The sequence below is a fragment of the Metopolophium dirhodum genome, chromosome 9 (genome assembly GCF_019925205.1).
Source record: "Metopolophium dirhodum isolate CAU chromosome 9, ASM1992520v1, whole genome shotgun sequence".
NCBI lineage: Eukaryota > Metazoa > Arthropoda > Insecta > Hemiptera > Aphididae > Metopolophium > Metopolophium dirhodum.
In genome coordinates this window covers 23,916,953-23,943,373 of record NC_083568.1, presented here as the reverse complement: position 1 = coordinate 23,943,373, position 26,421 = coordinate 23,916,953, and the positions used below count along the sequence as shown (strand labels likewise).

Here is a 26,421-nt window from a genome sequence, read left to right as displayed (position 1 = left end):
CTAATAATAATAACATGAGAATATAGTTATGTGTGACAAATACTGCTTATTTTATCATATTTTATTATATTTTATACTTTGATAAATAAATGAATTTATTATTCAACCATTTCTTAGTTAGTACTTTCGACAACCTAACACAAAAATATTTTAATATTATGTAAAAATACTTCAATTCTTACGCGTTATAGTTACAATTACATAATGTGGATAAGACTTTAAAAAAACTTGGAACGTGATATCGATCCTTATAAAATATATTATAACATATTGTAATACACCTACGGCTGAAACAGTACTACATTTCAACTATAACTCGATATACGTACCCATTTCATAGAAGGCGATAAATGCAATACTGTAACCTAGTCAATATTTAGTTTGTTTTTTTTTTTTTTATAGAGAATTTTTGTTTAGTTTTTCAGCTAGTGGCTACGGTTGATACTACTATTATGTTTTATAATAGACATTACATATTATACTTTTATACAGTTGTTAAAGAAGTACTTCAGTACTAAATGTGCACTTCGACGTGCACTTAGGGATGCCAACACATAAACACAGTACAACATTATTACAAATTAGTGATGTATTTTTTTTAATAACAAATATATTATAATATAGAAGAAGGTGAATATTTTTACTAAAATTTTAGTTTGTTGTATTACATAAAAAAAATTGTTATAATTTACCTATACTATTTTTTTTTATCACCCGACTTAGACCTGGTTAAAATAAATCTATCTATTTATTTTTTTCCGTTTTGTTTCAGTTGAAATATATAATTCAAACACAAATACAATGAATAATTTTTAGATTTTTTTTTTATGTACCTAATTATGTAAGCATTTTTATAATATGCTACATAATTATAAAATATATATTATAAACTTGAATGTTTCTTTATTTGTCATTTATAGATTTAAAAACGACTAGACCGTTTTCAATAAAGTTATATTAATAGATTGATGATACTTTGAGGATGTTTATGGATCATTAAATTCGAATACGTTTTTGTTTATTTAAATGATTGCCATTGGTTACATATTATAACTATCATCATTTATAACGAATGGCAACCATTTGAATAAACAAAAAATTTTCAGAGTAGATGCACGTGTGACGTGTGAGCCACCCTAAAGCAACCTATAGACTATAAAGTAAAAGGAATGACAAATAATCTATAAACACTCTTGAGTCTCAAGGAATATCAACTATTCCAGTAGCTTTTGAGACTATAGAGAATAAACAGAGGAATAATAATTCCGCTATTATTGGTATTTCTGAGTATATAATTTTTTTAAATTTAAAATTATGATATAATGATGGCTTTTTTATTTGAAGTGTTGAGCGATACAAGCGCAAGTGCTCACTGTTCACACCTGGGATCTGTATAATCCTGTCAGTTATATTTAAATTTATATTTCAACTTTCTATAAACTGAATTACTTACAAACAATATCTGAATCTTATACAAGTGAAATACCAGTATATTTAGAGGGTCACATAAAAATTATGTAAACCTCAATTTTGTAAGAATTCAAAACTCTAAAGTGCTTAAGCAATATTTATCCATTTATCAAAAATGTTGAAAGCTTTGAATCCATTAGATGATTAAAATAATAAAACAAGTAAAAATATATTATATTTGCAATAAATTGTTTCATTTTATTGTATAATGAATTTATCCTCTTACTCTTACTCTTACAATTTACAATATAGCGGTACTCTTTATTTAACAATCTGATGTTTAATTGAATATTTGTATGTTATTATATTAAATTGATAAGAGACTAAAAAATAATTATGTACTTTAAGTTAAAAAAGATACCTATACGTTAATATATTTTTAATATAAATATACAAATATTATTTTTATCATAAAATAAACTAAAAAATATACAATATACATTTTGTAATAATTGTTTATACACTAGCAATATTATATTTTGATGATTTTAATATTAAAAAAAGAGCATAAATATTATGCAGTTGCAAATTACCTAACATAAAGTATTTATATAGGTATATAAAATATAAAAGTATCATATAAAAATCTGAGTATTCTTATTCTATATAATAATATAATATATATGATTTAAAAACTTTTTACTTATCAAATATATTAAATGTGAATAATATGAAAATGCATTACCTGTGGGCTGTGAATTCAACTTAATTCAGTTTTGGGTATGTTCATAAAGGTTGGAATATAATATATAGATACTGTAAAGTCATTTGAGAATTATATTATACTGTATAAATAGAAAAATAAACTTTAATTGAAGAAAAGTATAACATGATTGATTATATTGAAAATTAAACAAAATATTTTATTTTATAACGTATTAATTTTTTTTTATAAAGATGTGTTTAGATTAATTAATTTTGATAATTTTTTAGACCAAAAATAATTCAGAATTTAGGCTTATTTCTTAAAATACTGTTTCTTACGTATGTACTGGTATAAGTACTGCAGAATCGTAAGAGATAGTACAATAAATTGGTAAACATGCATTTTGTTTTTATATTATTAACTAATCTAACCTTACAAAATGCAAATAAATAATTTACTACTTTCAATAAATCTATGTAACACTTTACATTTCAAAAATTTCCAGTAAATATACTTTAAAACAAATCGAATATCATTAGGTGCATTATCTCTGAACCATTACCCTTTAGCATAGTAAACAATTTTATGGGATCTAAATGAACACTTATCAAATTAATATAAAACTATTGTCACAGATAATTTTTTTGAATATAATGTAATATGGCATAATAAATAGAAAAAATGTCATAAACATATAATAATATTATTTTAAAAGATTTCAATTGGCTTATTTTGTGCTCGTTTTAAATATTGTTTATTTCATAGTCTTAGTTTTTCGTAGAGGGGAGGTGAGAAAGCTGTAAAGCATTACTGTCGTTTAAGAATATAACCAATTCTCTTTTTAAGTGAGATGTAGTCTGGCTATAATTTTATTAAAAACTTATTAAAAAAAAAGAATAAAATGGTGAAAAAACTAATGCGACTGTGATTATTGGAGAGGAAAAAAAACCCTATTAGGGTCATATATTTCATCGTTATTATATATTTTAATTCGTATAAAAAAAAATGTTAAAGTTCCGTTTATAATTTCGTGTGCGGACCCCTCTGACACAACCGTCTCGACAATACACCGCATGCGACAACCACGTACTGTAGCTATTATAATAATATGTATATACGAGCGAGTTATATACGTATTATATAGTGGCCAAGTTTAATTTCCAACCATATAACAATCTGGACGTTTGAAATGTACCTACATTACGGTCAGCGATCGTAAACAGATCCAACGGGGAGACCATTTAAGATGTTTATTCAGGTCACACGTCATCCGGGTAAAACCAATATCCCTTAGCCAAATTCGTTATCTCGACAGTGAATAAACGAATTGCCCCGTTTTTTATTTTTATATACATCTGGTGTAGGTGATTTTTTTCTTCGTTGTCCAGATCCTGGAGCAATATATGCATGCATGATATATAAATTTATATAATCTATGTACGCATACATACAGAGTGATGCACGTGGTATATTCAAAACCTACCCCTACCGCGTCTAATCACTAAATCGCATTAATAATAATAATAAATATACTTGTTATTAATACTAGTCTAATCTAACACAGCCACCATGACGTCTTGCATATAAACCTGTAATTGTTATAATTTGTAAGTAACACCTCGTTAATATATATTATAAATAACAAATTCCTAATATATCATAAAATCTTAAATAATAAACGGAGAGTATACCGATGGTTCTCGTATGAAAAAAAGTTTGTATATTCACTTAATAAATATCGTAAGAAGTCTAAATATTTGATAATAATAAAATGGTCTTACAGACGTATATAGATACTTAATATTTTAGAAAAGCATGATGTTTGAATAAATTCATAATTTAAGGATAAAACGGAGTGATCATGGCATGCATTTGAATCATCCTGTATATGTTCATAATATACACACATAACGATAACGCGTACGTCGTATGTATATGCACTTTGTGGCCGAAGTCGAACCGCGACAAAGGACGTAATGGTCGCTGCGGCAGGCTAGGAAAGGTATAGTCAGAATAAAATACGGAAATCCGGGAGCGTCGCTTTGCAATCGTTGTATAGCGTAGATGGAACATAATATAGGAGCGGAAAAAACCTATAAGGCGACTGTTATTCAGGTCTTGTCCCGGTGCAACAATCTTTTCACGGTGACATTATTATTTTCTTTTTCATCCCTCCCCCAGCCTGCCATTTTCCTCCCTCTTTTGCCTCTTTAAGGTCGACGGCGGTGACTGTCGTTAAGACGTATATATAGTGGAAAATTGAATTCGGATGTGTCTTTTTCCCCAGCATTCGATAGAGAGACTTCCTTCACACTAAAAATCGTAAATTTTTATGATGTAAAAACGTCACAGCAGGAGAATAAGCCTATGTTTTTCTTTTTTTCAGAATCTATTACATATGCGTCGCGGGACTTGGAACATCGATCAGACTAACTGGTGATTACAGAATAACTGGTAAATATGAATACGTGTTTTATTCCTTTTTCTCGCACACGCACACACACATGCACACACACACACACACCATTACTCTATAGTCTATAATATTATTCATTTTTATTCAATTAATTATTACCGTTAAACCTAATTGTGGTCAACACTACGAGTTTAGAATTATAGTAAATTTATTAAAAATCCATTATAAATGTATCATAATTTGTATACGTTTCCAATAATAGTAATTATATATTATATACTTTTAAGTAATATTAGTTAATGAATAGATTAAAATATCCAAAAATCATTGCATTTCACTATTCATTCCATTATATTATATTATATGTTGTTAGTTATTATTATTTATTGAAAAATAACCGTGTGACACGTACAGTCCAACTCTACGTACAATCTTTGAATTTTACAACTTACTATGTTTCGTTTCAAACCACATAAAAACACAACAATGGCTAGAAACAATCTATTGACGAATATAAATTAACTATAACTTTTTTATTGAAATACTGTAGCTTATGACCACTGTAATGATACCTAAAAATATTTATTAGCAATAATATTTTAATGATGTATTTGTATACTATTCAACTCCTGACAACATAATGTTTATGATTAATTATTTTCAGTGTATTATTGAATATTAATGCTCAGTTATATTATTTACAGCTATACCAACATTACTTATATTCTATATACATATATATTAGTAATGTTTCTAGAAAGTCAATAAACCATCAATCACATAGACGATACTATATATTTTTAAACAATTGATTCCAAATATTTTATAATTTCCAATTTTCCTAAAAAATATGTATGCAAGTATTTTTAAATACACATAAACGGCTGTTTTGACATTTATTTACCAATTTGAATACATTAATTATCCGTTTAGAAGTTATGCAATGATTGAAAATTTACAAACAATATATATCACTTGAAGAGAAATATGTACATTGCATTTACCGCATTTAAATGAGCTAATCAATTTTTATTTTTTTTTTATTGATCTTAAGCTTAGCAACAATGATCATTAGCTGTTTGTAGGGAGGGGGGTATGGTTAGATTGGAACACGTGTATTTTAATGTGTGAAAAGGGTTTGTCATAAAAACCCGGAGGGTCAACCATCCAGGAATTAGAGACAGCGACAGATGCTTGCACTCGAACACGTTTCGTGACTGAATGCAACCACCTCACCACACCAAGCAACTAAACAATTATAATATTATACACATAATAAACATTACATTTATAACACTCAAATATACTAGAACTGGAAATATTCATCTCACCATTTATTAATTTTATTTATGTATTACACAATATTCTTGCTAATCAATTTATTTAGGTACAATAAATAATTATAAATGTATGAATTAATAAAATGATTGTGATTCGGCGTGGTGCAGTTGCTGAAATCAATCACGGAACTTGATTGAGAGTAAGCAATAGCCGCTACTACTAGTTCCCGGAAGGGTGACCACCCGGGTTCATAGTGAGAAAAACCTTGCCCACACATACACGTGTTACCAACCCACCATATCAACCATACCAACCGTTCCAACCCTACCAACCGTAACCCCTATAATAGCTAATAGCCATAGTTTCCGGGCTCTAGACTAATAATAAAAAAAAAATTAAAACAAAATAGTTTTTTTACTTTAATTGATAAATATTAGGTACCTACATATTATTATATGTTATGTTTGTTTTGTTGTTTGTATAATATTTATTTTTGCAACTATTGAAACAAATAAAATATATTAATTATTGGAAGGTTTTTTTAATCATGACAGCAAAATAACTGTATTTACAAGAAAATTGTTTTCATTAGTTTTAGTTTGGCTTGTAAATAAGTAAATAAGTAACTAATGAAAAATAATGTTATATTAAATATACCATTATAATGAATACTATTGCGATTTTTAATAGAGTTTATTTATGCTTAAATTATATTATGTGCAAACAAAAAATATAAGGAATTAAATATAAGGAATTATAAATCAGGAATTCGTTGATTGATACTTAATATTTGAAAAATTATGAAAAAATTTAATAAACTGTTTAAATTATGTGTGGGGTAAAATATAATACAAATGCAGTGTGTTGTTCTATAGTAAAATAATAACATTTTACCTATTATAATTTAAAGGTTAAACGATTTGAATTTGAAAATGTAACATAATGAATAATTATGATAGTATATAGGTATAATATAAAATTAATTTAGTACATATTATTACAAAAACGGGTATTATTAATCTAAAACGTATTTGTGATTTTTATTTTTTTAATATCGTAAAAAAGTAAATAAAAATAACACATCAATAATAAACAACTATAAAAAAAAAACTGATATTAATTTAAAATTTGATACACCGATTTGATTATACATTGGATGTATGGTAATGAATAATATATTAACGTGCTTGGTAGAATAATATTATACATTTTATAACATATCAACTCTGCGGTGGCATATTTCAAAAATAGATAAAATTATTCGTACTACATGCAAAATGGTCATTCTGTTATAATATTGTCTATGTTCATTATACACTCACTTATTGTACAATGTATCATTCGAATTACTACAATTTTTGCACAGTCTATATTTTATGGATGCATTAAACAACAGGAAATTTAAGAAAATAAACTAAGTAATTTTTTTTTGTTTGTGTCAAGAACTTTTAATAGGTTTTTCCGGTAATGAAATAATTTTTTTTTGCTTCTTAACTTCCTGAATATTAAATTGCTATGAACTTATAAATTATGTTTATTTTTTTTGTTAATATTATTGTTTTTTTGTTTATTCGTTAGTGTGTGGGTGAATAACAATAAGGTTTGTTTATACTCCCGTACACACTCTTATTGTAAAGTTATATCCACATATCATTAATATTGAATATTGGAGACTATATTATAGTTATATCCTATGAATAATTGAGGCAAGACATAGTTTAGTAGGATATAATATTGTGTTATATAAATGTCATAAAAATTAAATAAAAACCAAAATAATCGATACCTAGTTATATTTTTAAACTTTGACCTAGTTACCTTTTTTTTAATTACTAATAATTAGAGTAATACTCCAAAGGTTTCAACTGTTTCAAGTACAGTCATAATCTTTAATGGAAAATCAAATCTAGTCGGAACTTTGAAAAAGTTATTTTCTCAAAAATAGTACTTCACGTAAACGTAATGAAACACTGACAACCACAACAAATAAATTATTGAAGATATCTTCGTATCTAGTTCTTTTGTTTTATATAGGTACAACATCTACATATTTGTTGAATATTAATAAATTCTGTGTCATCATTATTTATTAGAACCCATATGTCTTTGTTTTTAAGTTCAAACCGATGGGGTTGTTAAAATATAATGTTGTATCGATTGGAAGGGCATTACGTATATCCACAGAAATTATCCTAGATCGTTATCACTATTATTAAGTGTTCGCTATGCCACTATTCGTGGATGTTTCCAGAATCTATAGATAATATTCAAGCGATACATTTAGGTTAGGTATTTTATGCATTTGGCGCACTCCACACATCAATAATATTCCTCGGAAGGCTGCTGCAGCAAATAATGATTAAAGATACTCTCTGTGTCTGGTTCTTTTGTTTATATTCTATAACATATAAATGTTTATTTAATATTGATAAATTCTGGGTCATTCTTATTTAATGCAGCAGATGTCTATGTTTTTCAGTCCAAACTGATGGGGTCGTTAATATAATTTTGTATCAATTGGAGGGGCGTTACTTTTCCCACCGAAATTATTCTGAACTATTATCACCAATATCAAATGTGCGTTATCCGTGTATGTATCTATAACGTATAATATTCAAGCGATATAATTCAAACTATAGTATGTATATTTAGTGCTCTCTAAAAATCAAAAATATTCCTCGCCATGCTCTGCAGTACCGACAATTTATTGAAGATATCCTGTGTATCTGGATCTTTTGTTATATATATAATATATTAGCATCTCCATTCTACATATTAAATAAGCATTGGAAATTTTTTTTTTTATTTAATGCAGCGCAAATATCTTTGTTTTTAAGATCCAAATTATGGGGTTATTAATACAATTTTGTATCGATTATCGGGGCGTTGTTTTTCCCCTCCGAAATTATCCAGGTTCATTGTCAGTATTTATAAATGTGTGCTATACATGGATTTATCAAAAATGTACAATATTCAAGCAACACTTTTAGGTTATGTTATGTGTTTGGCACTCTCCACAAATCGAAAATATTCCTCGGCTTGTTGCAGCAGCTCTATAATGGCTTACATTTCATTGTGATAACGTACATTATAGGTACTATTATAATATACATATACATATACTTTTACCTACTGTAAATATCTAGGGGCTTTCTAAGAGGTTTTTATCTTATTTCGGTGGAAAATGGAAACACCTAAATTAATACTATGGCAAAAAAGTACAATGCCCATACTTTATATATTATATACTGTTGTAGAATATATACGTAGTACGTATACTATACACAAAATATAATATCGCCCTCGAGTCTTAACGTAATGTGTATTTGTCATCGTTTACCACTAAAACTACCTAACATTATTATACAATTTTAATTTTTAATATTTGTTACAATCAAAACTTAATATCATGTACGGGGTACTAGGTTCGGAAAAAATACAATGGATCAAATGTGATAATGTACTGAAAATTCAAAATTGTAATATAATGATTATAAAATGATAAAGAAATTTACTTTATCATAGATTTTAACTTATGGATTAAATGTATAATATACTAAAATATCTACATTTTACATTCTACATTTTATAAATTTCCAAAATAATAAGAACCCGGTTGTTTATTTGATATCTTGAACTATAAAAATAAATTATATAAAAAAAACAGTTTGTAATAAAAAAACCTAACCAAATAGAATATAAATTTCTTTTTAAATTATTTTAATATGATATTATGTAAAACATAATTTTCAATTTGACTTGGGCTACTTATCAATAGGATAGGTTTTAGATTCTGAGTGAAACGATGAATTTATTGATTTTACAATGATGTGTTGTTTTTTTATTGTTTTTTTGTGTCTGTTATGTCATCACCTTTTAGGTCAGTAAAAGTGCTTGGATTTTCTTCAACAGTATCTTTACCAGACTTTATTATGTCACTAATCAGAGAGTACATTAATCTATGATGGACTAAGGCGCGTACACTCCCGCTGACAGTTACGGACGGGTATTTCCTATTTCCACGGCATTGCGTACCTATATTTTCATATTTATTTTGTCCTTTTTAATTATTAAAACAATGTTATTAGTTTTTACTTTTATTATTTTGTACCTGGTTTTGACTTTTGTTTTAATGTCCATCTTTAATTTTCAATTTACAAATTTAAGACTTTAAAAATACGCCCACGAAAATTATACGCCCGGGGATAAATCCCTGACTTCCCCCCCCTAGATCCGGCCCTTGTGAGTAGTATACATTTGTATACTACTGGAACCGTGGAAATAGGAAATACCCGTCCGTAACTGTCAGCGGGAGTGTACGCGCCTTAGTCCATCATAGATTAATGTACTCTCTGATTAGTGACATAATAAAGTCTGGTAAAGATACTGTTGAAGAAAATCCAAGCACTTTTACTGACCTAAAAGGTGATGACATAACAGACACAAAAAAACAATAAAAAAACAACACATCATTGTAAAATCAATAAATTCATCGTTTCACTCAGAATCTAAAACCTATCCTATTGATAAGTAGCCCAAGTCAAATTGAAAATTATGTTTTACATAATATCATATTAAAATAATTTAAAAAGAAATTTATATTCTATTTGGTTAGGTTTTTTTATTACAAACTGTTTTTTTTATATAATTTATTTTTATAGTTCAAGATATCAAATAAACAACCGGGTTCTTATTATTTTGGAAATTTATAAAATGTAGAATGTAAAATGTAGATATTTTAGTATATTATACATTTAATCCATAAGTTAAAATCTATGATAAAGTAAATTTCTTTATCATTTTATAATCATTATATTACAATTTTGAATTTTCAGTACATTATCACATTTGATCCATTGTATTTTTTCCGAACCTAGTACCCCGTACATGATATTAAGTTTTGATTGTAACAAATATTAAAAATTAAAATTGTATAATAATGTTAGGTAGTTTTAGTATATTGTAAATTAAATATTGTTCTTTTACACTTGTTCTAACCTAATTTAGATTTGTAAATAAATAATTCATACATGTTATTATTAACAATATATTATTTATTCTAAACCTGAAACTTAGAAATATTGACCACAGATTTTAGTTTTAAATACATCATTAAGAAGTGCATCTAAAACTATTACTTGAATAGTTTAAAATTTAAAATGTTTTATTTTTTAAGTTAAAATCATTTAAATTATTTGTGATAAATAAATTATTGGTCCAGTTTATTGCAAAAGATTTTATAAATGTTGGTCCTTACAATACAATAATTTTTCGTAAAAAAAAATACTTATTCTGGTAATCTCCCTGAGATGGCCGTATTTTTTTAATTTTACTTACCGTTACCATAAATTCGGTTTTTTCAACACATCGTAAAAATTTTTTTGTGTCACCTTATCAGTTATCAGTTATTCTTATCGCCACCAAAACTGCTATATAAAATATATTTTTAAAATATATCAGTTAATATATATATCAGTAAATATAATCAGTAATGTTTTTACAGCGATTTAAAAAAACACTATGTTATTCACTCGTTTTGCCATGATGAAAATAATATATATTATATACATTTTTAATTAATATTCGTTAAGAATAGAGAATACTAAGTAGAGGTTTTTAAGAATAGTTATATAGATCCAAATAACTTATAGGTATCACTAAAAAATTGTAATTTATTTTTTAAGCCATTATTGCTGTAGCAAAACGTGATATTGTTTTAAACTTAAGAATTAAACATTTCTTTCAGTAAAATACAACAAAGTGATTTTGTCAAATAACAATATACATACTTATATACTCGTATACAATGGTAATATAATGTAATTACCTAGCTACTACCGTCCATGTGTAAGGAGGAACATTTAGGTAAACCGAAAAACAAAGATTTTTAAAAACACCAAGCACTGCGCATCCAATAGTCTTTATTGTGCCAGTATGACCGTTTTACAGCACCCGGACGGGAGATTTGATTTTTCGTAAAAGGGAGAGGGGTACAAATTTTTTTATGGAGGGTTCAAATGGGTACAAATCGGGTACAAAAAAATGAGATAGGTCCGAAATCGATCGGTTGACTTCTGGTGGTTCCGGGTGCCAGGACGACGTCGTTACAGCACCCGGACGGGAGATTTGATTTTTCGTAAAAGGGAGAGGGGTACAAATTTTTTTATGGAGCGTTCAAATGGGTACAAATCGGGTACAAAAAAATGAGATATGTTAGGGAGGGTTTTGACGATTTACGGGTGCCAGGACGACGCACCTTTCTTTAGCAGTTATAATCACAAAAAAAATTACATCAACTATCAATGTTATCTTTTTTTGTAATTTTTTGTAAACTTATTTAGGGATGAATAGTGTTTCCAAAAACTAATTATTCACAATTTTTTTTCCCAATTTCCAGTTTTGTTGAAAGCATTATTTGTATTGCTATTTTTAAATAACATCAAATTTCCAAGGGTGTTGTTAGAAATTAATACCGAAGATAATATGTTAGTTATAATAGTATGTGTTCATAGTGTGATTGACCAATCATTATCACTTCCTTTAATAATTAACTTTTGGATTTTATAAGTATATATTGTAAGAACCATATTTCAAATACTTAGGTTGCTATGTAATTTTAAGGAATATTCTGTGCCAAATCCATAGTCTTTCTAAATATAAAAGGAACACTGTGTAATTTACACTGTCAACGACATATAGCATTTCACGAAACACCCAAGCACGGGGCACATGCGCGATGTGCAGTAGCGACGCATCCATATGTGCAATATGACTGCTGCTATCATTATTTCTATTATCTAATATTAACACAAATTCTCTCAGCTGTGCCACTCTACCCCACTAACCTGGTATGTCCCATTTACTAGTATAATAACTATGGGTAAATCAAACGTTTCATTTTAAATGAGAACCACGCCCTTCTTACATAAATGGTTCAGATGATGATTATTTATTGAAAATGTTTATGCACCTTTATTATACAACGAAATAAAACAAGTAATTTCTTAGTCTCATAAACTTTAAGTACTAAGAGTAAGAGTCTGTGATATTTTATTAAGAGGATGTCAGCACACTATTTGTTTTCTCTCTCCGGCCCACGCGCAACATAGACAAAACGCATTAACGCAGAATCATTTTTTCTATGTTTTTAAGTAATCTTAGAGCAAAATTATCCATTACTAAAAAGATAGAAAATAATATTGACAGAATGACATATCAATTTTATATTTTATTGTTATATGACTTTGTATTCGACTTTCAAAATAAACAAAAAAATGTTGTACATTTAAACTATGTTTAATTTATTTTGAGACAATATTTAGACAAATAGATATGGCATTTCCTAAAAAATATTATTCTCTATCTTTTTTGTAAAGGATTATTTTACTCTAAGATTACTTAAAAACATAGAAAATATGATTCTGCGTAAATGCGTTTTGTCTATGTTGCGCGTGGGTCAGAGAGAGAAAACAAATAGTGCGCTGATATCCTCTTAACATATTAAAAAAGTATGTGTGCTAATTATTATGATGATTTTAAAATATTATAGTAATTAATGTTAGTTTATTATGATATATTCCCCGTAAGTTTACCCACTTTTTTTTTGCGCACGCAAAGTGTATGGTAAAACACAGTGTTCGGACTTACCTAGATAAATTTATCTAGATGAATATCTAGATAATTATTTGTTCATCTTTAATCTTATTTAGATAAATAGCTACAAGGTATCCAAACGTTCATATTAGATGATTTTTTTACTGATCTAAATGAATTCATCTAGATACATTTTTTATTGATAAAAATCGCGAAATTGTACAAACGCATTTAAATATTTATATAGATTCTCAAACCAAGTTTATGGTTTATAAATAATGTAATTATTTTTATTTATATCATTATTATTATTATTATTATTATTATTATGTTCCTAGTGCCCAACTAAAATATACCTAAATTTAAAACCCATTTAAAAAAAAATTGTATCTTATTTTTTATCTAGATAAATATGAGTTAAGTTATCTTTTATCTCTATCTATATACATTAGAGTTATCTTTATCTAGATAAAAAACTACTTATCTAATCTGAACACTAGTAAAAACGTTGTTACAATAAATTTCGCGTCACGAAACACCACTGTGTATAGGTAAGTAGTGAACTGTATTGTCACAACGTTTTCACCATACTCTGCGTGCGCAAAAAAAGGGGGATAGACTTACGGTAAATATAGTATATAGGTACAATATTTTACTTTAAAAAATGTCAATGTATAATAAGAACTAAATTACTTAAATATTACATATATTTTATAACTGTTATCTTTAGTATAGGTATAAAATCAAATAACTGAGAAACTACTGATTTTAAATTTTAAATAAAAGCGTCAAAATGTGCAGTAAAATAAAGTGGTACTCATTAAAAAATAGAAGTTTGTATCGCTTGATACTTTTTAATGGTGTAAAAATCTATGTACTTGAAAATTTGTACTGAAAGTATACATACTTAAAAGTTCTAAATATCAGAATTTAAATAAATGTTTTATTGAAGGATATAAGTGGAACGAGAATGCTCGGTAAATCATCCTGTAGGTTTTTTTATATAGCGTGTATTAGCTATGAGTAGGACATGAGGCCTAGTTCGTTCGCGTGTTTGGTATCTCATTAATAATGATGCATGTATGTTTTCTTATATTTATTCCTTGAATTCGTACAACTGATTTATGTAAACTTCATAAAAAATAAACAATTTTATATTGCAGTTTTCATTCACAAGGATAATTTATTTTTATTTTTATTTCAAAATAAATAATATATTTTTATTTATTTCTAAGTGAATAATGCGTTAGACATTTTATGAATACATATATTTGTATTTGTTAAGACCTTTTTCTTGAAAACAAAATAATATAATAACATACAAACAGCATGAATATTAAAATATATAGATAAATAATATTAAATCTGTTGAAGAAACACTTAAAAACCTAATTGATTCGACAGAGTCACTAAATTTAATTTAATATTTCACCTTTGAGTTTTCACTTGGTCTTGGATGTATCACTCAAATAAATAAGCTGGGGGAGAAAACTAATTTCATCCAAATTTATTGATTTCTAATACAAAGTTAAGATGGTATATATCGTATATTCCATAAATATTTTTATAATAATACATAACATGGGCATTGGGCACAATTTTTCGTAAGAAAGTAGCACAGCGCCACAGCACAAGCCTGCAGGTTCTCGGAACTCTTCGTCGGTCATAAGAAAATTAAAGTCTACGACACGTTTTTATTCGTTTCTTTGGATGGTAGTATTTAACATAGTCAATTATTAATTTATTTTTGGATATACATATTATTAATATAAACACCGACAGCCGTGGGAAGAAATGTTTAATTAATGTTTGTAATTATTTTCTTGACTTCTTGTGAATACTCGGTGGATACTTGAAAACGTTGCATTTCCCAGAGTCATATGTTAGCATGGGTACCAACATAATATTGTTTTGATTCTCAAATCTAATGTATTGGCCAATTTAGAAAATAACAAGCGTTCAATTGCACAATGTATAATGCATTGATTGAGTTAAAATGAGACAATAATAATCGGTGCATGTTTTTTTATTTAGATTGGGTATTTTTTATTTTAGATTCTAAGCAGAGCGATGAATGTATTGATTTTACAATGATGTGTATTTTTTTATTTGTTTCTATGTACATGACAAGTAGTCGAAATAATGCTTCGATTTTTAACTTCAGTATCTTGTTCGATGGGAAAGTGAATCTAAATGGTGCATTGGGGAGGTCAAATTCCTAGTAGCTTTTTAATAACACCGAGAGAAACCAAAAAAAAATTGAAGAAAAACGGGAATTTTTACGCAAAATAGGTTTTTGACACAATCGATTTTGATTTTTGGTATAACTCTAAAACAAATAACCGTAGACACTTGAAATTTACACAACATGTTTTTTTATCAATTCCTATACTTGATAACATTTTCAAAATGTTTTGACTTGTTTTGTGCTGTTTACGGGCATTTAAATGTTATGCTTGAAATTATGTAGGTTTTAATTATTATTGTTGGTAACGCAATTTGTTTATACCTATTATTAAGGTGGCAATAAGAGGGATTTTTTACGATAACATACTGCAAACAAGACACGTAAGTACCTAGTGACAAGTGTGTAACCAGCTTTCAAATTATATAAATACGTACATAATATGTCTATACAATACCACGCTCTATGAACCAAGCGGCATTTATAACTTGTGACTGATTGAGCGTCAAAGCTGTCATGGCAGCGTAACTTCAGACAAGAAATCAATAAAATAGATAATAATAGCAATAGTATATTACTATGTAAACATCGCTTTATAATAAATAATAATACTGTAAGCAATTTGGCCGCCTGCCAGCCGAACGCTGGTTAGTTCGCGTGAAAAATAAGGTACCTACGACCAGGTTTTCCGAGTAACCGAGTTATTTTTCGTCGACCTCACCGATCGCGATACCGGAACATCGAACGCAAGAATCGTAAACAGCTATTTATAAGAAAAAGGTTTTCTACTGTGTACCAATAATTTATATAAGTAAATACTAAATAAATCCCCCCCTATAATACACATCAACTATCGGGGTAACGTATTATTATATAATATATTTTACACAAAACATTCGATTCCATAAAAATTCTGCAATCATAATAATTTGTATAATTTGAAGTACCCATACAAGTGACTTTAAGTACCTACTTTAATATTATAATACAGTTATACATATTATGGACATTCTTTGTTGTTCAAATATTACAAATTAAAATCATCTAGACGCCTAGACTAGATTGTAATGATAATGTAAACTAAGAAAATACCTAACTTGTAGAATCAGAACAATTTATTGTGTAAACATCTTTTACTCGGGGCCATAATACTCTATATTCTATTACTCTATATACTCTAACACTATATATAGGCTATATAGGCTAGCACTATTCCGAGGGTAGAAAATGACCTATAAGTTTCATCTCACTTATCAACTACTACGTACTTATGACATGAGTAGTGAGTATTATACTGATATAATAATATTTTAAATTATAATCAATATTAAAATTCCTACATCGAAATTCTATTGGTAGACATCTTCAAATTGTCTTTTTTTGTAGACATAAATCCACTCACTCCTCGATAAAAATTGTGGAAAAAATTGCTTGGCCCTCAACATTGTCTGGCTCTGACCTTCGGTATTAGCTAACTCAATCGGTGGTGTGTTTATAATTTTCAAATGTTCAATTTTTCCAAGTCGAACTACCTACTTTCTTATTATTATTTGTATTGAATTTTAATTTTATACTGTTTTAATGGCTGGGTGTTGTAGATATTATTTTTAATTCCAGCATTTTTCTGAGGTAAGCTGTCGATTATTTGGTTTCCGACAACGAGTATTATCTGGTTGTTATTAGCAGTCTGCAGTAGCTGGCATATGGACATATAATTTGTAGGCGGACAGTGTTTGTGTTTTATTATTATCGTCTCCTTTACATGGCGTGTCACGATCATTATTGACGTACTGTCGTTTCACATACATCTATTCTTTACGTTTTCGATTAGTCTGTACACATAATATAGCAACATATAATAAAGTAACGAGTAGGTCACTTATTGGCTATTGCACACAATATTCAATATCGCGTGCATTAACTTTTCAATGAAAATTTCTAGAAATTATAGCTTTAATATTTATGAGTTTATACGATCCACGAAAAAAGTTACATAAAAAACATGGTAAATAATGGAACAAAATAGGTTTGGATCCAAAAGGTTCTATGTAAATATTTTATTATTTTTTGACAAATAATATTTCTTCACAAGTAACTGTCGAAATAATACAAACTCTGATTTAATTTAAAAGGTTTTGATAATTTATAAGTCCAAATCAAATAATTATAAGCTGAAACATATTTAAACACATTTAAATTGGTTTTTCTGAAAAATTTGAAACTTACACATAGAACCTTTTGGATCCAAACCCGCGATTTGCTGTTCAGTTAATCATTTAATGTAATTTATTGTTGAGTAAATAATTCGGTAATACATAATAAAATATATTTTGTATACTCTATACTGAAATATATATTTTTGTTTTAGGTATATGTAGGTACTACTCAATTAATGTGTATCAATTATTATAATCATTAAATACCATAACATCTCTTCTTTTAACTAGGTAACAGTAATTTTACTGTAACATTATAAAATTGTATATTTTTAGATTTAGACTAATAGACTTGTAATAGAAGTTATTTCAACTTACTACATGAACTAACATAACCTAAATTATAAAATCTCAAACCACAATCAATTAATTTACATTTAAAAACTAGTTTGTACCTATTTGGGAATACTCAAAACATCTGCTGAGAAAATATTTATTGGTATGGGTCTTAAATGCTTACGCCATATATTTCAACTATTGCAGCAAGTACTAATTAAAAATGTACTTAGACAATTGTTAAATATACAGGAAAGTTATATGTACCTAGGTATGATACCTACTATATAATTGTATTTTGAGGAAGGAACTCAAAGGTTTGTGACTGACGATATATTTATACATATGTTTGTACCAGATACGTTGAGTAGAATAAACTATTGTGAAAATACGAAGTTATTATTTTACAAACCGATTTGTCAAAACATTTTTTAATCGAAGTTATCCGTTTTTTTTTTTTTACTGTGGTTGTAGAATCTAAAATGCAGATTGCTGATGTTTGTCAAACTAGAAACTGAGTGCAAGCAAATTGTATTTAAAGTTAATTTAATAACGGCTTTTATATTTTAGTATTAATAAGTAATAACATCTACTTATACTACTAATATATTTTATTTTCCTACCCACTTTTATAACATATCCAGTATTTATTATTGATGGTTACTATTTCGGAATTAAATATCATATAAGTTATGTTTTCCCACTGAATAAAACAAGCTCGGCCACCCAACTGAGAGTTAAGAGTGTGCACTAGCACCACATGACTATACTCGAGTAGTCACCGTAAATTAAAATCGTGATTTGCATATAATCAAAATACAATCACTCCCTAGATACACTCCCTTACTGTGTATTAGGCAAACACGTGGAAGGTAGTCTTTGCAAGTGTGTGACTATAAAATGTTTGATTCCATATATGCATGATTTTCAAACATTGTTATAGTGGAAATTTAGGTTAATCCTGTGTAAACGTAATAAACGTGGATTACAGTTGATCTATTATACAGTGACACCGACAAGGATATTAAAAGCACCGAAATTATATTATAACAAGTTATTCTTAAACCATACCTAGTGTTACAATATTATTACCCATGTTATACTATCATATTATTAATTATATTCTTTATTACAGATGTTAAATATTTTTAGAAATCATAGTGTAAGTAAAAATAAAATGCCGATATTATAGAACTCTTCTACGGTTGATTAGCACTTATTGAAGCATTTTATTTTTAACATATTATTACAATAAATTGCATAATAATTTATAATACCTTGAATAAATTAATGATCAAAAAATTTGATCATTAAAAACATTGAGAAAGAACCTACGAACAACACAAGAAATAATGTAGACATGTACTTACATTATCAACGATTATGTGCTTATGATCAATTACAATGATATTATGTTTTATCTAAATCGATAAAATTCTAAATAGTATATTATGTATACCATACACAGTGTGAATTCATTTAACGCACTCATTACATCATTATAGTAATTAGTTATTTTATTACAGACCAATCTCAATTATTTCGTATTCAACGAAAACATTTGAAACACTTATACTATGCAGCATTAGGCCTATTTTACTTTCTACAATATTAATTAACAAAAAATATGGATTTTAGTATTTTACCATGGAAGCTCTTCTACAACCTGTAATATTATTACCTTTTACAAATATATTTATGATGTTTAAGATTCTGAGCAAAGTGATGAATTTATTGATTTTACAATGATGTGTGTTTTTTTTTTTATTTTTTTTTTTTGTGTCTGTCATCACCTTTTAGGACAGTAAAAGTGCTTGGATTTTCTTCAACAGTAACTTACAGTACTAACAGGAAAGTGAATCTAGCTGGTACTTTGGGGGGTCAAAAATAAAAATTGTCTAGTAGTTTTCAAAAGCGACATGAAAAACAAAAGAAAAATTAAGGAAAAACGGGAATTTTACGCAAAATCTATTTTTGAGAAAATCGATTTTGGTTTTTGGTGCAACTTTAAAACAAATGACCGTAGGTACATGAAATTTTGACTGAATGTTTATATTAGCATTTTCTATACACTTTGGGTAAACGTGAACTTTTAATGCAAGGCTCTAGATATATTGTTACAATAGCAGTTGAAAAATATTAAAAAAACATAGGCATAATTTTTTTTATAAGCATTTTTAGTTCAAATTTTGACAAAATTTATCAAATTTATAATTTAATAATTATTTTTTAGTTAAAAATTTATAAATTGTTCAAGTTTTATAGCTAAGGATTGAAAATTTAAAACAAGACTCCACGTAAATAGGTTATATATAAATTACTTTATTTACAATAATATCATCAAATATACTTGGTAATATTATAGGCTGACTGACCGTTTTCACTCAGAATTGTTTTTCTTATACAATGATATTATACCATTGAATTCAAATTTAACACCATCCATTACAGTGACCCACTTGTAACCTACTGTACAGCAGAGCGACATCCACTTACCCACCTTTTTAAAATTAAAGCTTCAATACTTGGTTTTCTTTTATTATTATGCTATTGTTTCTACCAGCCAAATCGATATCAGTGGGTCAAATATATTAACCCTTAACTCCATCGTCTTCAATTCTACGTTTGGTTTCACAATAATGTCATGTCACTCGTTCTTTTCACGCTATTTACAAATAACTTCTTAACTTCTTCTACATTTTTCTATAAAATAGCTCTTCATGTTTCACTGATGATATACAATTATTCCAAAATGTTCAATCAAAAAAAATGTAAACCTCTACTCAGTGATTCGTGATTTCAGACTATTATTTAAAAATACAACATTTTAACATTTCAGATTTTATATTTGACTCTAGTTGTGAACGTGGACATTTTTTATTGAGTTGATACCATATTACGTATTTTACCGGAGTTTCCTAGTGAATACCCAAACTTTTTTTATTGCCTTTTTAGGTAATTTGGAATCAAATATGTGCATGGTTCTTTTAAATTTTTAATTCTAAAAATTGACGACAATTATTAGGTACAGGCCTCAAAGATACTATTGCACTATATGTTATATTTTAAGAATCTTTACATTGTGTTATTTAATATAAGGCATGCACTTATATGGCTACAAAATATTTAAGAGAAAGATGTATGTTTATTCATATTTTTTTTTCCGATAGCAAGGTATCATCTTATACAACTGAAATTACCTACAGTAAACATGCTAAATTGGAATATGTTTAGTATATACTTAAATATAAATTAATAGTTCTCATAATTAGTTATTTTATTGTGGTTTTTAGATCATTTTATGAAACTCGTGGTGTTAAGTAAATATTTTTGTTTAGACATTAATCATAATTCATTTAAAACGTAATTTTTCAACAATTAAAATAATAATTTTATAATAATATTATGTACTTTTTTTCATCGATTTAAACCTCAACAGGCAACTGTTTAGTGTTATAACTTAAACTATAGCCATAAAATTCAAAGTTTACCTATCAAAGTTGTCGTATTAAAAAGCAGACATTATTTAAAAAAGTTAATCCATTTAAGCATGCAATTCGATTTCAAGTTGAAGTTTTTTTGAACACAATAACTTTTTTTTAATACTGAACATACACTTTTATTGTAACTACGTCAGCTATAATGATTTATATACAAATGGACATTCGCAAATCAATATTTTTTTAATACGAAATTGTCAAGATAACCTCACTTAGATACTTAATATTTGTTTTGAATTTTATATTTTATTATCTGCAAATCCTTCATTAAATCCTAATGGCTGATTACATTTTGTTTTTTTATATTTTAATATGTGTTTACGTTACTTATTGAGCAATGTTGCTTAATATTCTATTTAAAATATACATAAATAACATAGTTAATAACATACAATTTTCATCAGAACCTATATGTAATTTAGTATAATATTATTCAATAATACATTTTATATTGTTACACAATTTGTGTGTATTTAAAAGTGACATAATATGTATATTAAACTAATTTTTCGTTCGGTAAAACAACACTAAATACAATTACATCAGGTATGTAATTTTTAAACGTATTATAATATATCCAAGCTTCCAATGATAATACTTTTTTTTGATTTAGGTATAAATGTATTTCGCATTTCACCATTGTTTACATTTAATTTTCCGAACCCATATGTACATGTTATAATAATTATATACAATTACAGACTGCAGTAAACGAAGCATTAATCTAAAATAATACTTCATAGTTCTAAAAATGTATCATTCTAAAAATCGTCAAATAGTGCGTTATGCAACTATTTTACTCTTAATTTACCCAAAATCAAATCTCACAAACTTAACTAGGCAATAGGTATACGCGCACGTTGTAATATTTAATACGATAAATTCTTATTAATTACAATAACTAGACAATATAGCTATTACAGCTGTTCATCCCTACAAGAAACCTGAAAACAATATAGGTGACATGATGTGCGTCTTACATTGATGCACCTTTGACTGGTAATCCTCGGGAAATGGCAGACACATTTTATCGGGTTTAAAATTATGTGGCTCGAAAATATAATACCATATTAATTATAAACACTATCTTAATATATCAATAATAATACGTACAAGATTCGTTCAGCTCAAATTGCATCGAACTGCACGCCGTTGTTAATGACAACATGCACATTCCGCAATCAAACGGCACGACGCGGAAAAACCACCACCGACGACCGTATTTTAAAAAGACTTTCGCGCAAGCAAAACACATAACGCACTAACGAACGATGACGCGAGAACGGGAACGATTGAGAATTTGTGGAAATTGGGCGACGCGCGCGAACGTGAGAACACAAACGGAAAAACGGTGTTTACTTATGAAAACAATCGTGGTTAGCGCTCACGGAGTATACCGCGGTATACAACATAGACCGCGGTCAGTGAATATTTAAACCACGGTCGAGGCGTCGGAGGTTTATTACTTCGCGTCTGACGAAACGCGTCGGGTGAAGCGAGGAGCCGTGGACTACAATACCTATAAGCGCGGCAATTCAAGACCCTGCAGTATGTTATTCACAAGGTTCACGTTTACGATTTCTGTTGAATTTGTTTTTCTTATTAATATTGTAACGTGTATGAAAATCATTTGTATTCTTAAAAGTTTGAATTTACAAGGTTGGGCAGTGATAATCCGATAATTGCAGTGGACTGTTAAGTTCCGGATACGTGTCTGTCATATAATTCACACAGTTAACATATAGGTAGGTACCATATTATTATAGTATACTATGTTTATTATTAAAATTTGTTTATAAATAGTAAAATTATATAACATGAATAATCGAGTTATAGATAGGTAGGTATATTTTAATTTCAGTATTTCACTGAAAACTAAAATGAATTATGTAGTTAGTATCTTCTTTTGTACATTGCGTTCGTAGTTCTTGCTGCTTTTTATCATTCATTACGTTATTTCTAAACTATTAATATGATTTATGATCTAAACAACAGTTCTGTTAAATATAAAGTTAATCAGTTTACGGAGACAATCATTTATGTATAACGTCATATTTAATAAGTATTAATATTTGTTTTAATTTCCATGTATGTATTAAATGAAAATAAATAATAATAATAATAATAATAATAATAATCATATCATAGTAAGTATGGCTTATAGGCTTATTACAACTAGAAAAAAGGTTGGTATTTACAATTCAGTGGTTATAAATATATAAAACATATATTTATGGATAGTTATTTAATTTTAATAAGTTATTTTCTAGTTCTATAATTATTATTATCCTAACATTACTAATTGCTTTTAAGAGTCAATTGAATATGCATGTGTTAATATTAAAATATGTTTTTTATTATAATATGAACAATAGTTATATTGGTAGGTATAATATTATTACTTTGTGTTATAATAGTTTGCTGTATTCCTGTAAAATATTTTATGATAAAAATTGTCTAAAATCCGTGTAACAGTCTTTAACCTCGTGAAAAATCATAGTGCCATGAAAACTCTAATCTACTAGACCGATAAGAAGATTGAAGGCAAATAAATTTCAAGTTATAATTTATATTTAAAAAATATTTTTTAGAGGACAATATTATAGAGATTATTACGATGAAATAATAATATGACTTATATACTTATAAATCAAAATACTTAGTATTCCACTTTTTATTTCATAGTTAAATTAATACCAGAACTTTTAATATATTTTGCTTCGTACATTTTATTTTATAGCTTGTGTAATTATTCCACTATTATTTAATTTATTTTTTCATAGTGAAATTATATAGAATTTTGACCTTTAAAAATGGGTTGTGGTGTCAATTTACGTGCATGGAATATTATGTGGATTTTTTATTGTATTGAATTTTAAAAGAAAAACTTATTCCATAAACTTTTCATTAACATAATTTTAGTTGGCAACACCCTTTTGAACGTGTGCCAATTTGGTAAGTTTTTTACTTAGGTATTTTCATAACTTTTTTGATATTATATGGCTTTATTGTCATATTGTCAGTTATAATTTTAAAAAAGAAGATAAAGATTTAATTGATAAATTTGTTTTTTTCTCAAAAATAAATAATAATATATTTGGAATAGATTATACTAGAATATTTATTGAATTTGAGTCCCTATCAATGAGTTTTCAAAAATATTAAAACACTTTGCTCCACTCATCTATATATTGTAAATATATATTTTAATTATTTTTGTAGACTGTATACACTCAGATATTATGCTTATTCGTCGTCTTTTGTATCAATCACATTAATTGTATATTTGTTTCCCTAATAATTAGGTACTTATACGTAATGCGTATAACACTATTATATTATATTCTTTAAAACATAATATAGTTTGAGATATAATAGAGATACTAAATTAATTACAAAATCATTGTTATTCAATTGGTTGACATCGAATTAGTTCATTAATAAGTTAATAATTTGATTGATTTCCCAGAGTATTTTGTTTGTATATTATGGTATAAATATATTGTTTGGAAATATTGATACTGGTTTCCATCTACTGTATCCAATTATAGATTTTAACTCTGCACGAAAAACATAACTACTTTAGAACTTCACATATTATTTAGTGTTCTACCAACTTGTATGTCATCGATGCATATCCTTACATATTGTATTCTATAATATTGATCTGATCCTTGTGGTGTTACGCTTTAATACATTATTAAATCCTATAATCACATCGAGTTATGTTTGTAAGTCCACAGTCTCTTTAAAGCTTTAATATGGAATTTTGCTCGAAAAGATAATTCAATGACAATATATTGACATCATATATTTTTTTTAAAGTTATCTTTGTAAATTTACTAAATTAATACGATAATGTACTGAAAAGTATCTGTACCACTTGCACTTGTTGTATTTCAATATAAACTTATTCATATTATATTCTATATTACAATTATAAATCATTTGTCAGGATTTTAATTGTTCACTTATTAATAGTTAATATTATAAGTCACGTATACCTAAAACCTACTTACAATTTAAATTCTGAAGTAATATATTTAAATATTTTAAATTAATTTATTTTGTTAATAATAAAAAGTCACTATAAAGTGAATAAAAAAATAACCTTTCAAATGTATTGTTGAGTTAGTACAGTGAATCCTCTGTTTGGAACATTCTTTGTTAGCGAACACATTTTAATTTCACTATGACGTCTATATAGATCTGCTATAGAGAGGTTTCACTGTAATATCTTGAACAAACGGCTTATTTTTAAGGTCATTTATAGGGGTTACTCTATATTAGATAACATGATACCGCATAAAAAATGATCTGCGAAAAACCTACGTGATTATTAATTTTGTATAAAAACAAATTGATTAAAAATAATTAAAATATTGTAATAGTGGTGTAAATATTAAGGATATTATAAGTTGGAATAAGTTCTGAAATCAAAAAAATCAAAAATAAGCATTACTAAGACCGATTGTCCTATACGGTGCTGAAACGTGGCCACTGAAAAAAACAGAAGTATCGACGATAACGATATTTGAGATAAAAGTTCTATGAAAAATTTCAAACCAAATAATGGAGAAAACGGCATGATGATGAGCTTTAAAAGCAGTTTCAAAAGCCCAATGTAGATAAAGGGATCGCTAAGACAAGATTAATCCACAGGTCATGACTGGAGTAAACAAGGATCTAAAATTAAGCGGGTGATTGAAAAAGATCCTATGGGTAAAATACCATTAGGAAGATCAAAGCTAAGATGGGGAGACTGTGTGAATAAGCACGTTAAAGAGATAGGACAAGAAGAAGTGGCATAAGACGTGAACAGGTTGCGAGATTTGTAT

General features: G+C 27.3%; 1 protein-coding gene across 5 annotated transcripts in view; it reads left to right on the top strand.

The window, feature by feature from the left end:
- The window catches only part of LOC132951602 (acid sphingomyelinase-like phosphodiesterase 3a), a 221,146-nt gene that overhangs the window by 22,686 nt on the left and 172,039 nt on the right, over positions 1–26,421 (top strand). For 4 of the 5 annotated variants that reach the window (XM_061023390.1, XM_061023393.1, XM_061023392.1 and 1 more), the window contains one exon: positions 4,503–4,570. The gene's annotated coding sequence lies outside the window, so the exon portion shown is untranslated. Of the gene's footprint in view, positions 1–4,502; positions 4,571–23,174; positions 23,329–26,421 lie in introns of those variants that run through there. The other variant, XM_061023394.1, reaches the window with a different exon arrangement.